Source organism: Chiloscyllium plagiosum, unplaced genomic scaffold, assembly GCF_037043375.1.
Source record: "Chiloscyllium plagiosum isolate Xiang-an unplaced genomic scaffold, Cpla_swu_hap1 HiC_scaffold_14, whole genome shotgun sequence".
In the NCBI taxonomy this organism is placed as follows: domain Eukaryota; kingdom Metazoa; phylum Chordata; class Chondrichthyes; order Orectolobiformes; family Hemiscylliidae; genus Chiloscyllium; species Chiloscyllium plagiosum.
Genome location: NW_028270152.1, coordinates 15,664,154 through 15,677,716, shown reverse-complemented (window position 1 = coordinate 15,677,716; position 13,563 = coordinate 15,664,154). Strand labels below are relative to the sequence as shown.

Sequence of the window (13,563 nt, the reverse complement as noted above, 5' to 3'; positions counted from 1 at the left end):
TTGCTCTCCCATCTCTAAACTTGCCCTTTTGCATCTTGAACCTGTGTCCACTAGTAACTGGCCCCTCCACCCTGGGGAAAAAGCCTCATACATTCCATTCTATCCATGTCATTCACAATCTTACAAACTTTTATCAGGTCGCCCCTCAACCTCCTGCGTTCCAGTGAAAACACGGCCAGTCTATCCAGCTTTTCTTCATAGCTAAAATCTGCCATACCAGGCAACATCCTGGTAAACCTTTTCTGTACCCTCTCCAAAGCTTTCACATTCTTCTGGTAGTGTGATGACCAGAACTGTACGCAATATTCCAAGTTTGGCCTAACTCAAGTTCAATAAAGCTGCATAACTTGTCTATCCTTATACTCAATGCCCCTTCCAATGAAGGTAAGCATGCCATAGGCCTATTTTGCAAGTTGTCTACTTGTGCTGTCATTTTCAGTGATCTATGGACCTGCACACCAAAATTCCTCAGCATTATCAATATTCCAAAGGGAGTACTGATGACTGACCAAAAGTCTCAAAACTCTTTAAAACCAATGAAGTATTTCTTGAAGTGAAGTTGTTGTTGTAAGAATCACAGGCTGGAGTTTTCCATCATGGAATTGAAAACTGATCCTGCTCAAGGTCATCACTTCTGCCATGGTCTGAGTTATCTCACGTGACTATACGATTTTCAACTCATCATCTGCGAATGAGATTTTGAGCAAACCATGAGGAGCGAGTGAGCAGGAGGGTTCTTGATTCTGGTCAGGGACTTTCTGGGTTTGAAGTCTTTGGTGCTAAATTTCAAAACCAGCCGAGCACCACGTTGCTTGCTGCAAGCCACAATCATCAGAGACACCTGCGTTGACTGTGCCCCTTAAACTGCCAGGGACAAGCCAGGAGTTCACTTCATCCTGATGCCACACCCCCTTAGAGTCATAGAGTCACACAGCTTGGAAACAAACCCTTCAGTCCAACTCGTCCATGCTGACCAAACTGAACTAGTCCCATTGGCCTGTGTTTGGTCCATGTCCCTCTAAACCTTTCCTATTCATGCACCTATCCAAATGTCTTTTAAACGTTGTAACTGTACCTGCATCTATCACTTCCTCTGGCAGCTCATTCCACATATGAACCACTCTTTGTGTGAAAAAGTAGCCCCTCATGTTTCTTTTAAATCTTTCTCCTCTCCCCTTAAAAATATGCTGCTCGTTTTGAACTCCCCCATCCTAGGGAAGAGACCTTTGCTGTTTACCTTATCTATGGCCCTCATGATTTTATAAACATCTGTAAACCTCAAACTCTTACACTCCAGGGAAAAACATCTCAGCCTATCCAGCCTATCCTTTTAATTCAAACTTTCCGATCCCAGCAACATCCTGGTAAAATTTTTCTGCACCCTCTCCTATAGCAAGGAGACTGGAACTGTACATAGTACTCCAAAAGTGGCCTCATTAACATCCTGTGCAACCTCAACATGACGTCCCAAATCCTATACTCAATGAATCCCATGACTTGTCCTACTTGCCTATCTTTTTTTCCACCTATCCACTCCACCCTCCCCCCAACCTATCACCTCCATCCCCTCCCCCACTCACCTATTGTACTCCATGCTACTTTCTCCCCACCCCCACCCTCCACTCAGTTTTCTCTCCACCCTTCAGGCTCTCTGCCTGTATTCCTGATGAAGGGCTTTTGCCCGAAACGTCGATTTTACTGCTCCTCGGATGCTGCCTGAACTGCTGTACTTTTCCAGCACCACTCTAATCTAGACTCTGGTTTCCAGCATCTGCAGTCATTGTTTTTACCTATACTCAATGGCCTGAGCAATGAACAAAAGTGTGTTAGACGTGTAGAATACTGAGAGGCCTGGATAGAATAGAAGTGGAGAAGATGTTTCCACCACTAGGAGAGATTAGGACTCATGGACACAGTGTCAGAGTGAAGGGACAACTCTTTTGAACTGAGAGGAAGAGGAATTTCCTCAGCCAGAGTAGGGTCCGCAGAGTACCAAGTGGGAATTAAGGGCGGTTCTCCTGTTGATGGATGGCACCAGGATGGTCCACCTATCAAACTCATCCAAGTTGGACCCAGGTAGTTTTGAAAGAGCTCCCTAGTGTGCCTGGGTGCAGAGCTGGAAAGACATCTGCTGTGTTCCCCAAGGTTAAATGGCGCCACCTTCTCTCCACAAGCTCACATTCCCAGGGGGATCCCTCGGACTGACTGTGCCGCAGCAATGACATCTCTCAATGTACATGCCTTAATAATTGCATGTACAGAAAGACTGACCATCACCTCACACTCTCAAAGAGCTAATTCTATCAGAGCACTGCACTTCTCATCACTTCATTGGACTTGCCCCTTGGCATGGCTAGGCAAGCTCATTGTGCACCCATTGTCATCACATTGAATCCTTCTCTTTATCTTCAGCTCCATAAGGTGTTTCCAGGGTCACAAACTGAGACAAACATCAACAAAGGCTGGTGGAACCATCAACTTGGCGGAAGATGCTCTTTGGCCTGCCCAAAGCTTGCTGGTCTTTCCATGCAAGGAGTTGTCCTTGAGCAACTGGTGCACATTGCAAAGCCCAGGATTACATAGTGGGGGACTCAGTGAAGCTGGGGCCTGGCACTGCAGAGGCACTATGGGGAGAGGCCACCATGAAGGCATTTTAGCTGTCGTATTCCAAGGGGCTGGTATCTAGGGCTGTACGCTAGACAAGGGCAAGCTCACAACTGGACGGAGGGGATGAGACCAGCACAGAGGTGCCAGGTACCAAACTCCTCACTTCCTTTTGGGAGTGTAACATTGAGCGGGACGTGGAAGGTGGGGCCATTCTTGTGGCGATAGGGAGACAGGAATGTCCCAAGACAAGATTGCTCTGTGCTCGTCCTGTGCCTGAAGGCAAACACATTGGGGACAATATAAGCTGCTGCACATCTTCACCCATTGATTCTTTCTGGGCTTTTCCACTTCATTTCTTGCACCTTTCTTTCCCCAGTGCACCTTTTGGCCATATTGTAGTTGCTTGCTGACAAACTACTGATCTCCCTCCCTCCTGTGACTTGCAGAAGGGGGATCCCAATTTCTATCGGGAATTAGAGAAAAATGAACCTGATAATGGTTTTGGGTTCCTTATGCAGGTGCCAGTCTTAGTGTCATAGCTTCTGGACTGAGTCTGTACACATATTTCAGGTGTAATTTTGAGATTCCTACTCACCGCCTCCAGTGCTGCCTATGACCAGGAAACCTAATCCCTGCATAAAATGTTACATAATGTCCTAGCTGTCTCGTAGGAAGAGGAGCAGTTGTATCCTGTCGGTTGGTTTCTTGAACAGACTGAGGAGAAAGTGAGGTCTGCAGATGCTGGAGATCAGAGCTGGAAATGTGTTGCTGGAAAAGCGCAGCAGGTCAGGCAGCATCCAGGGAACAGGAGAATCGACGTTTCGGGCATAAGCCCTTCTTCAGGAATGGGGAAAGTTTGTCCAGCAGGCTAAGATAAAAGGTAGGGAGGAGGGACTTGGGAGAGGGGCGTCGGAAATGTGATAGGTGGAAAGAGGTCAAGGTGAGGATGATAGGTCAGACTGGGGTGGGGGCGGAGAGGTCGGGAAGAAGATCTCAGGTTAGGAAGGCGGTGCTGAATTTGATGGATTTGACTGAGACAGGGTGGGGGGAGGGGAAATGAGGAAACTGGTGAAATCCGAGTTCATCCCTTGTGGTTGGAGGGTTCCTAGCCGGAAGATGAGGCGTTCTTCCTCCAACCGTCGTTTTGTTGTGGTCTGACGATGGAGGAGTCCAAAGACCTGCATATCCTTGGTGGAGTGGGAGGGGGAATTGAAATGTTGAGCTACAGGGTGGTTGGGTTGGTTGGTCCGGGTGTCCCAGAGGTGTTCTCAGAAACGCTCCGCAAGTAGCCGGCCTGTCTCCCCAATATAGAGGAGGCCACATCGGGTGCAGAGGATGCAATAGATGATATGTGTGGAGGTACAGGTGAATCTGTGGCGGATATGGAAGTTTCCTTTGGGGCCTTGGAGGGAGGTGAGGGGGGAGGTGTGGGCGCAAGTCTTGCACCTCCTGCGGTTGCAGTGGAAGGTGCCGGGAGTGGAGGTTGGGTTGGTGGGGCGTGTGGATCTGACGAGGGAGTCACGGAGGGAGTGGTCTTTACGGAATGCTGATAGGGGAGGGGATGGAAATATATCCTTGGTGGTGGGGTCCGTTTGGAGGTAGCGGAAATGACGGCAGATGATGCGCTGTACATGGAGATTGGTGGGGTGGTAGGTGAGGACCAGTGTGGTTCTGTCCTGGTGGCGGTTGGAGGGGCGGGGTTCAAGGGCGGAGGAGCGGGAAGTGGAAGAGATGCGGTGGAGGGCATCGTCGACCACGTCGGGGGGGGAAATTGCGGTCCTTGAAGAAGGAGGCCATCTGTGTTGTGCGTTTTTGGAACTGGTCCTCCTGGGAGCAGATGCGGCAGAGTCGAAGGAATTGGGAGAATGGGATGGCGTTTTTACAGGGGGCAGGATCGGAGGAGGTGTAGTCCAGGTAGCTGTGGGAGTCGGTCAGTTTGTAGTAGATGTCCGTGTTGATTCGGTCGCCTGAGATGGAAATAGAAAGGTCGAGGAAGGGGAGGGAGGAATCTGAGACTGTCCAGGTGAATTTGAGGTCGGGGTGGAAGGTGTTGGTGAAGTGGATGAACTGTTCAACTTCCTTGTGGGAGCACGAGGCGGCGCCGATACAGTCATCGATGTAGCGGAGGAAAAGGTGGGGGGTGGGGCCAGTGTAGTTGCGGAAGATGGATTGTTCCACATATCCTACGAAGAGGCAGGCATAGCTGGGGCCCATGCGGGTGCCCATGGCTACTCCTTTCGTTTGGAGGAAGTGGGAGGATTGGAAGGAGAAGTTGTTCAGGGTGAGGACCAGTTCAATTCCCCCTCCCACTCCACCAAGGATATGCAGGTCTTTGGACTCCTCCATCGTCAGTCCACAACAAAACGACGGTTGGAGGAAGAACGCCTCATCTTCCGGCTAGGAACCCTCCAACCACAAGGGATGAACTCGGATTTCACCAGTTTCCTCATTTCCCTCCCCCCACCCTGTCTCAGTCAAATCCATCAAATTCAGCACCGCCTTCCTAACCTGAGATCTTCTTCCCGACCTCTCCGCCCCCACCCCAGTCTGACCTATCACCCTCACCTTGACCTCTTTCCACCTATCACATTTCCGACGCCCCTCTCCCAAGTCCCTCCTCCCTACCTTTTATCTTAGCCTGCTGGACAAACTTTCCCCATTCCTGAAGAAGGGCTTATGCCCGAAACGTCGATTCTCCTGTTCCCTGGATGCTGCCTGACCTGCTGCGCTTTTCCAGCAACACATTTCCAGTTCTTGAACAGACTGTCAAAGTTGTTCGAGAGAATGCTCCAGAACCTACAAACAAGCGTTTAAGGTATAGCTGAGCTGGTGCTGAGAAAACCCTTTCCTGTCAGAGCCTCTCTACCTAATGTCTCACTCCCTCTGCACGCTGCCCTCAGGACAGCTGTCATGTGAAAAAGACCATTGTCCAACTTGTGAAATGTGCCTTTGCTCTGCAGAAACATGTTAAATTCACCCGAAAGAGATCATGACACAACACTCTTTGCTCCACGAGGTGTTTCCAGGGTCATAAACCGAGACAAAGATCAACAGAGGCTGGGGAACCATCAACTTGGTGGAAGATGCGCTTTGGCCTGCCCAAAGCTTGCTGGTCTTTCCATGCAAATGTGTTGTCCTTGACCGACTGATGCACACTGGCACATTGCAAAGCCCAGGATTACATGGTGGGGGACCCAGTGGAGCACTATGCCACTATGGGGAGAGACCACCATGAAGGAATTTTAGCTATCGTATTCTAAGGGGCTAGAATCTAGGGCTGTATGCTAGATAAGGAATGTGCATTAAGAGCATTGTAATTGCATTGAGACATGTCAGCTATAACTGACATGAAACCCCTATTGTCAATATTAAGATAATTACAACTGTATTGACACACCTAACAGTGGAATATGCCGCATGGAGATAAGTTGAATTTTGTTGTAAATTCCAGAACCTTTCAGTGAAAATAGTTTCCATGGTACTTTTCCAAATTTTGTGAATCGAGTACATTTTTGAAATAAACGTCTGACGTCAAAGGCTTTGAAACAGCCAATTTGGCAAACTGTCAGAGGCTTGATAACTGGATAACACAAATTTAAGGTAGTTACCAAAATAGTCACGAGTATATAAAAAAAATCTGATCAATAAAATCACCATAGTTTTATTAAATTATAGGGCTGCTCTCCCATTACAGACAGATGGCTGGTGGTGGCTTAACCTGAGACTCAGCATGCCTTTGGTGAGGGGAGAGGTTGAGAAGGAGAGTCCTTTGTGATAACTTCAGTTGATGTGGGAATTGAACTCACACTGTTGGTAGTGCCCTGCATTCAAACCAGCTATCCAGCTAACTGAGCTACTGATCTCCCAGATTGCTGTATGAGTTTTTATAGTGAAAATGCAGTGCCTAAAATGACACATTCAATTGTAGCTTCACAGAAGAAACTGGATACATGTAAGAAGGGGCGGATTTTCACAGGGTCACTTGGAAAGAGCATAGGGGAATGGGATGAATTAGGCATTTATTTTAAAGTGCCAATGTACGCAGTATGAAAGATCACCTTCTGAACTTACTAAACATCCACTGCAGTAGCAACATTGAAGGAAAGTAATTTTCAGCAAGTCTTTAAAGTGATCCCATCAAAAGCATGCTCACTGATCATTAGAGTACAGTAAAGCGTGTGCCAAGGTATGCAACCATGATAACAATGGACCTTTTAAAGCGTTATGCGTATGTGTGTTTGGCTCTGTAGCTCCACAAATAGATCCTGCAGCTGCTCTCTGTTGCTTTGATCTTGCTACAGACTTTAATGAGAGACCTGTGCTGTCTGAAATAAAATCAAAAAGAAAAACAACTTCGCAAAATCCTTCTTAAGTAACTTGGTCCATTTGAAAGCAAAATACTTCAAAGGTACGTTGATAATGATCAGAGTTTGGTCAGGGAGTGGGGGGAGCTGTACAATTTGTAATGGGGGAATCTGGAGTGTTGGATTGTCATCTGGGGTTTATTTATAAGCATGGAGTGAAGTTTAATGGGAGTTTGGGGTGTCGTGGGCTGTAATTATAAATTGTAAAGCAATTTTATTATTGGAGACATCTTAACCCTTTCCTGCCCTGGATGAGTGTAAAACAGAGTGAAATGATCAGTATTTTTGGCTGTTTGACCATCTTTGGACCTGGTTACTCTTTCTCTGTCTCTTTGGATACATAACCAACACTTTTGCTGCAGCCTCCATCATTGTCTTGGTCTGACCTTGACAAAGTAGCTTTTTTGGAGTGTCTTCCTATTAATTAGGTTGTTTTCTTTGCATATGTCAATACTGGGCCTTTATAGAACGTTCTGGATTAGTGGTGCTGGAAGAGCACAGCAGTTCAGGCAGCATCCAAGGAGCTTCGAAATCGACGTTTCGGGCAAAAGCCCTTCATCAGGATGAAGGGCTTTTGCCCGAAACGTCGATTTCGAAGCTCCTTGGATGCTGCCTGAACTGCTGTGCTCTTCCAGCACCACTAATCCAGAATCTGGTTTCCAGCATCTGCAGTCATTGTTTTTACCTTTACAGAATGTTTCCTAGTGAAGTAGGTTAATGGGAATGCATTGCTCTCTAACTTGATTGTAGGGCTCATGCTGAAGGCAGGTGAGGTGACACTCTAGTGGTATTATCGCTAGACTATTAAACTAGGGCCCCAGCTAATGTTCTGGGGACCTGGGTCCAAATCCCAACCATGTCAGGTGGTTTTATTTAGATTCAGTGGGGGCAGAAACAAATCTGATAACAATGAGATAGTTGTCAAGGAACTGTCTGTCCAGCTCACTAATATCCTTCAGGGAAGGAAGTCTACCATCCTTACCTGGCCTGGCTGACCCAGACCCACAGCAATGTGAAGAAAGTGAGGACTGAAGATGCTGGAGCTCAGAGTCGAGAGTGTGGCGCTGGAAAAGCACAGCAGGTCAGGCAGCATCTGAGGAGCAGGAGAATCGATGTTTCGGGCATACGGCCCTCATCAGGAAACCACAACAATGTGGTTGACCCTCTACTGATATGGCCGAACAAGTCACTCAGTCGTATCAATTGCTACAAAGTTGACCCACAGCACCTGGGACTGCAGTGGTTCAAGTAGCTCACTACCACTTTCTCAAAGGACAACTAGGGATGGGAAATAAATGCTGGTCCAGGCAGCGACACCCATGTTCCATGTGTGAATATATAACAAAGAAGCTCATTGTTTCACCTTTTTTCCATCGCAAATGCATACACAGTCTCATTTACCATTGTGATAATGTGTGCATAGACTGACAGCTACCAGACATGGACTCTGTAGAGTACAATTCATCTTTAGCAGGGAAGAGGGATGTGAGGGCAGACAATATTCTGGAGTTTTGCATAATAGCCTCTGGGTGGTAAGTAGAACTTTTCCACTGTAGGCTAAATGTGTCAGGCAATGCCATATTGAACAGATTGCACACAAAGTGAGGAAGGAGGAGGCCAAAAGATCTTTTCATCTTCTACGTCTTCCTTGCATTGTCTCTTTGGGTGGCACAGTGGCACAGTGGTTAGCACTGCTGCCTCACAGCGCTGGAGACCCGGTTTCAATTCCCGCCTCAGGCGACTGACTGTGTGGAGTTTCCATCTTCTCCCTGTGTTTGCGTGGGTTTCCTCCCACAATCCAAAGATGTGCAGGTCAGGTGAATTGGCCATGCTAAATTGCCCGTAGTGTTAGGTAAGGGGTAAATGTAGGGGTATGGGTGGGTTGCGCTTCGGCGGGTTGGTGTGGACTTGTTGGGCCGAAGGGCCTGTTTATACACTCTAATCTAATCTATTGTTGTCTTAAACTGAGGGATTATTCAATGAATGCAAACATGGCCAGACTTGTACCCAGTGACCATTCTCCATGTGAGTCTGGGAGACCAGTGTCTGGAAGTTGCTTCCACGCCTGTTATTGATATGTTTCCCTCAGTCCGAGTCAATCAGTCCCATATTCACATACATATATATCTGACTTCCTTTCAGCAGCGGTATTTAAGTAATGAGGAGTAGGAAACCAGATATTTATTCCCTCACCTTACTTTGCGATGAGGTATGTAGACTACTAAAAGACTACCATATTGGTGAAGGAATGATAATACATGTCCTGGTCAGGATGGTTCTGCTCCAAATAGGACAGGTGGTCGAAGAATAGGATTGGAGCCAACCTTTACAGTCACTGGTAAGGTTTTAGAGGAGATTTTCTGGCAGAGTGGGTAGCCTCCCTTCCTCTGAGCCAGAAACTCCTGGCTTGAGTCCCACTTTATGGTCACAGAAGGTGTGTTCATAATGTGACCAAACAAATTCATCAACTTATCAATCCAATTAACACCAAGGAAAGGTTGTAAAAGTAGGAGAGATGCATAGTCAGCCATATGATGGAAGAAATGGAAGCATCTGCCCATCACTAGCCATAGTTCCAGGCTGCAATACGCCTGTCAAGGTATACATTTACTCCTTGGTAAATGGTCCTTCATTTAGCTCATTTAGCTAGAGAGCTGGGGACCACATGGGTACCACATTTGATCCTCTCACTGGCTGGCATGGACTTGAGTTCACAGTCGAGAGTGTGATGCTGGAAAAGCACAGCATGTCAGGCAGCTTCCGAGGAGCAGGAAAATCAACATTTCGGGCAAAAGCCCTTCATCAGGAATGAGGCTGTGAGCTGAGAGAGTGGAGAGGTGCAATAGGTGGATAGAGGTGGGGGTAATGGTGATAGGTTGGAGGGGAGGGTGGAGTGGATAGGTGGGAAGGAAGATGGACAGGTAGGACAAGTCATGAGGGTGGTGCTGACCTGGAAGGTTGGGATTGGGATAAGGTGGTGGGAGGAGAAATGAGGAAACTGGTGAAGAGTCCACATTGATGTCCTGGGGTTAGAGGGTCCTGAGGCAGAAGATAAGGAGTTCTTCCTCCAAGCTTTGGATGGTGAGGGAGTGGTGATGGGGGAGGCCCGGGACCTGCATGTCCTCAGCGGAGTGGGAGGGGGAGTTCGGCCATGGGATGGGGGGTTTGGTAGTTGCAAGTGTCCCGGAGATGTTCTCTGAAGCACTCTACGCGTAGGCGTCCTGTTTCCCCAGTGTAGAGGAAACCGCATCAGGAGCAACAGATACAGTAGACGACATGTGTGGAAGTGCAGGTGAAACTTTGATGGATGTGGAAGGCTCCTTTGGGGCCTTGAATAGAGGCAAGGGGAGAGGTGTGGGCACAGGTTTTTCACTTCCTGTTGTAAGAGGGGAAGGTGCCGGGAGGGGAGGGTGGGTTGGTGGGGGTGGCGTGGACATGACGAGGTAGTCACAGAGAGAATGGTCTTTACGGAAAGCGGATAGGGGTTGGGGAGGGAAATATATCTCTTGTGGTGGGGTCCATTTATAGATGGCGGAAATAGCGGAGGATGATCCCCCTCTGCTCCCGGATCAACGAATTCAACATGCGTGGTGACATCAAACACTTCTTCTGCTGCCTCCGCCTCTGGGTTTACTTTTTCCATCAAGACTTCCTCCCACCTTCACAGGGCCCCTCTCCCGCCTCCAATACACTCCATCCACCTGGACACCGCGTGCTGGTCTGTTACCCACCCTCGACCCCTTTATTTCCAACTGCCGCCGAGACATTGACTGCCTCAACCTGTCTACCCCCTCTCCCCCACTCCAAATTCTCACCATCACAATACACAGCCCTCCACAACCTCACCATCAAACCAGTGGACAAGGAGAGGTGCAGTGGGAGTTTGGCGCACTGACCTCTACACCGATGAAGCCAGGTGCCAACTCAAAGACACCTCCTCTTACCGGCTCCCCGACCACGACTTCGCCTCCCATCAACAAACCATCATCTCCCAGACCATAAACAACTATGTCACCTCAGGGATCTCCCACCCACAGTCTAAAACCTCATAGTTCAGGAATCCCACACTGCCCGATTGTACCTCCTATCTCAGATCCACAAGCTGACCACCCAGGCCGACCCATTGTCTCAGCATGCTCCTGCCCTACCGAACTCATCAAATGTCTTTTCCCTTGGGTGGGGGAATTTCAAAACAAGGGGACGTATTTCTAAAGCGAGAAGAGAAAGATTTAAAAAAGACATGGGGTGATTTTTTTTACACAGAAGTGATTCATGTGTAGAATGAACTTCCAGGGGAATTGATGGATGCAGGTACAATTACAATGTTTAAAAGACATTTAGATAGGTACATGAATAAGAAAGGTTTGAGGGGTATGGGCCAAGCATAGGCAGGTGGGACTAGTTTAGTTTGGAATTGTGGTTGGTATGGACTGGTTGGACTGAAGGGTGCTATATTAGTCTATGACTTTATGGCTCTATGAATCTATGTAATTGAATTATTTGTCTGCATGCACTGTAAAGCAAAATGTCATGTGATGTTTCTTCCTTATGTAGTCCAGAAGCTTGGAAACCTGATATTGTGTCATTTGCGATCAATGAACTCAGCATTCATTGGTGATTGAGGTTTCCATCACTTTAGGATTCATCTGTACGTTGTGGAGTAGATTATGCTGGAGGCCTATTTATTTTTAACTTGGTGATTGTAAGCATTTTTCATGGGATGTGGACATTGGTATCAGTCTGTTGCTGATACTCGCCCTTGAATTAATTGATGCTCTGGACTGGGGAAGTGGTCATGTCGCAGTATCTTGACTTATAACTAGAAATCCAGCCTAATGTTCTGAGGACGTGGATTTGAAATTTGAATTAAAAAAACAAAGCTTCTCTAATGTCAATTCTTGTAAAAACCCTTCTGGCTCACTGAGGCCCTTAACATAGAACATAGAACATCACAGTGCAGTACAGGCCCTTCGGTCCTCGATGTTGTGCCAACCTGTGAAACCAATCTATCCTACACTATTCCATTTTCATCCATATATTTATCCAATGACCATTTAAATGCCCTTAAAGTTGGCGAGTCTACTACTGTTGCTGGCAGTACGTTCCATGCCCCTATTACTCTCTGAGTAAAGAAACTATCTCTGACATCTGTCCTATATTTCAGGGAAGGAAATCTGCTGTGCTTACTGGGTCTGGCCTACTTGTGACTGATTTTTAATAATCCTTTGTCGGGCAAAATAAACAGCAATATCAGTGATGCCCATATCCCATGAGCAAATAATTTCAGTGGGTAGGTGAAAACCTATCAAATTTCTGTGGTCCTGGATTCTCTTGTAGGCAAGACCAGGTAAAGATGGCAGATTTCCTTTTCTAAAGGGGGTTTTAGTGGACCAGATGAGTTTTTACAGCAACAGTTATATGGTTATCATTAACTGAGTTTTTTTTAATGATTCTAGATTTTATCAGCTTCAAATTTCACCATCTTCCTTGATGGGATTCCAACCCATTTTGCTAGAATAATAACCTGGGGTTGGGGGTTATCAGTCTAGTGACAATGCCAACACACCATCGCCTCCCCATACCCAGCTCATCAGTAATTGTCCTCTAGAAGGTGGTGGTGAGGTGCTGCACTGATTCACTGCAGGCCATGTGACCAGGTTATGCTCACCCCCCCCATCTCCACATGCCACAAGGGGTACCAGGCTCTTGATCCATTGCCAATGAAGGAAAGACAGTACATTCCCAAGTCTAAATGATGTGTGATTTGGAGGTGTACTTGGATGGGACCTGGGTTTGGTTCCAGCCTTGGGTGACTGCCTGTATGGAGTTTGCACATTCTCCATGGGACTGTGCAGAACCCCTCCAGGTGCTCTGGCTTCCTCCCACAATCCAAAGATGTGCAGGTTAGGTGAATTGGCCATGCTAAATTGCCCATAATGTAAAAGATGTGTGAGTTCGCAGTGGGAAATGTGGGATACTGTTTGGAGGGTTGGTGTGGACCTGATGGGCTGAATGGCCTGCTTCCATACTGTAGGGATTTTATGAGCTACATTTAATTAAAGTGAGGGAGAGAAAAAATGTCATAATAGTTCCTTACTTGCATGCACAACTCGAGACAGGCAGCTCTTCTGTCACAGCATTTTATTTCAAATTGCCTTCTAGCTTTCCTTTTGCATGATAAAGAAATTACGAAATGATTTTAGAACTCAGGAGGGCTCAACCAGTCAGTGAAAGGCAATATTTTCAAATGCCCAAACAGCTGGAGGTTCCTGGCTACGTGACTTTAAACCTTGGCTGGTGCACGGTGAGTAGAATTCAGTCTGTAATCCTCACTCTGTTCTTGAGGAAGTGGAAATTCGGGAAACGGAGGCATGTCAGTGGAATCCTAATGCAGCTTGTAGATTTATTTTGGAAAGTGCAAAATTATTATCAAGCGTCATGGAGTAGGGTGAAATGTTGATGCTCCTAACTTCTGTGCCACTAATTTAAGAAAAGCCATTTTGAGTGAAGGCCATGGGGTCAGAGAAAGAGAGGGAGTGAGAGTGTGAGAAGCGGGGGGGGGGCATGATAATATATCACTGGTTTGCTGCTA

The 13,563-nt window shown here is 47.1% G+C and overlaps 1 protein-coding gene across 1 annotated transcript in view; it reads left to right on the top strand.

The window, feature by feature from the left end:
* Positions 1-6,994: 6,994 nt before the first annotated feature.
* Positions 6,995-13,563, top strand: part of sema3b (sema domain, immunoglobulin domain (Ig), short basic domain, secreted, (semaphorin) 3B) — a 378,357-nt gene continuing 371,788 nt past the window's right edge. Inside the window, exon 1 of the mRNA XM_087994087.1 lies at positions 6,995-7,015. The gene's annotated coding sequence lies outside the window, so the exon portion shown is untranslated. The remainder of the gene's footprint in view (positions 7,016-13,563) is intronic.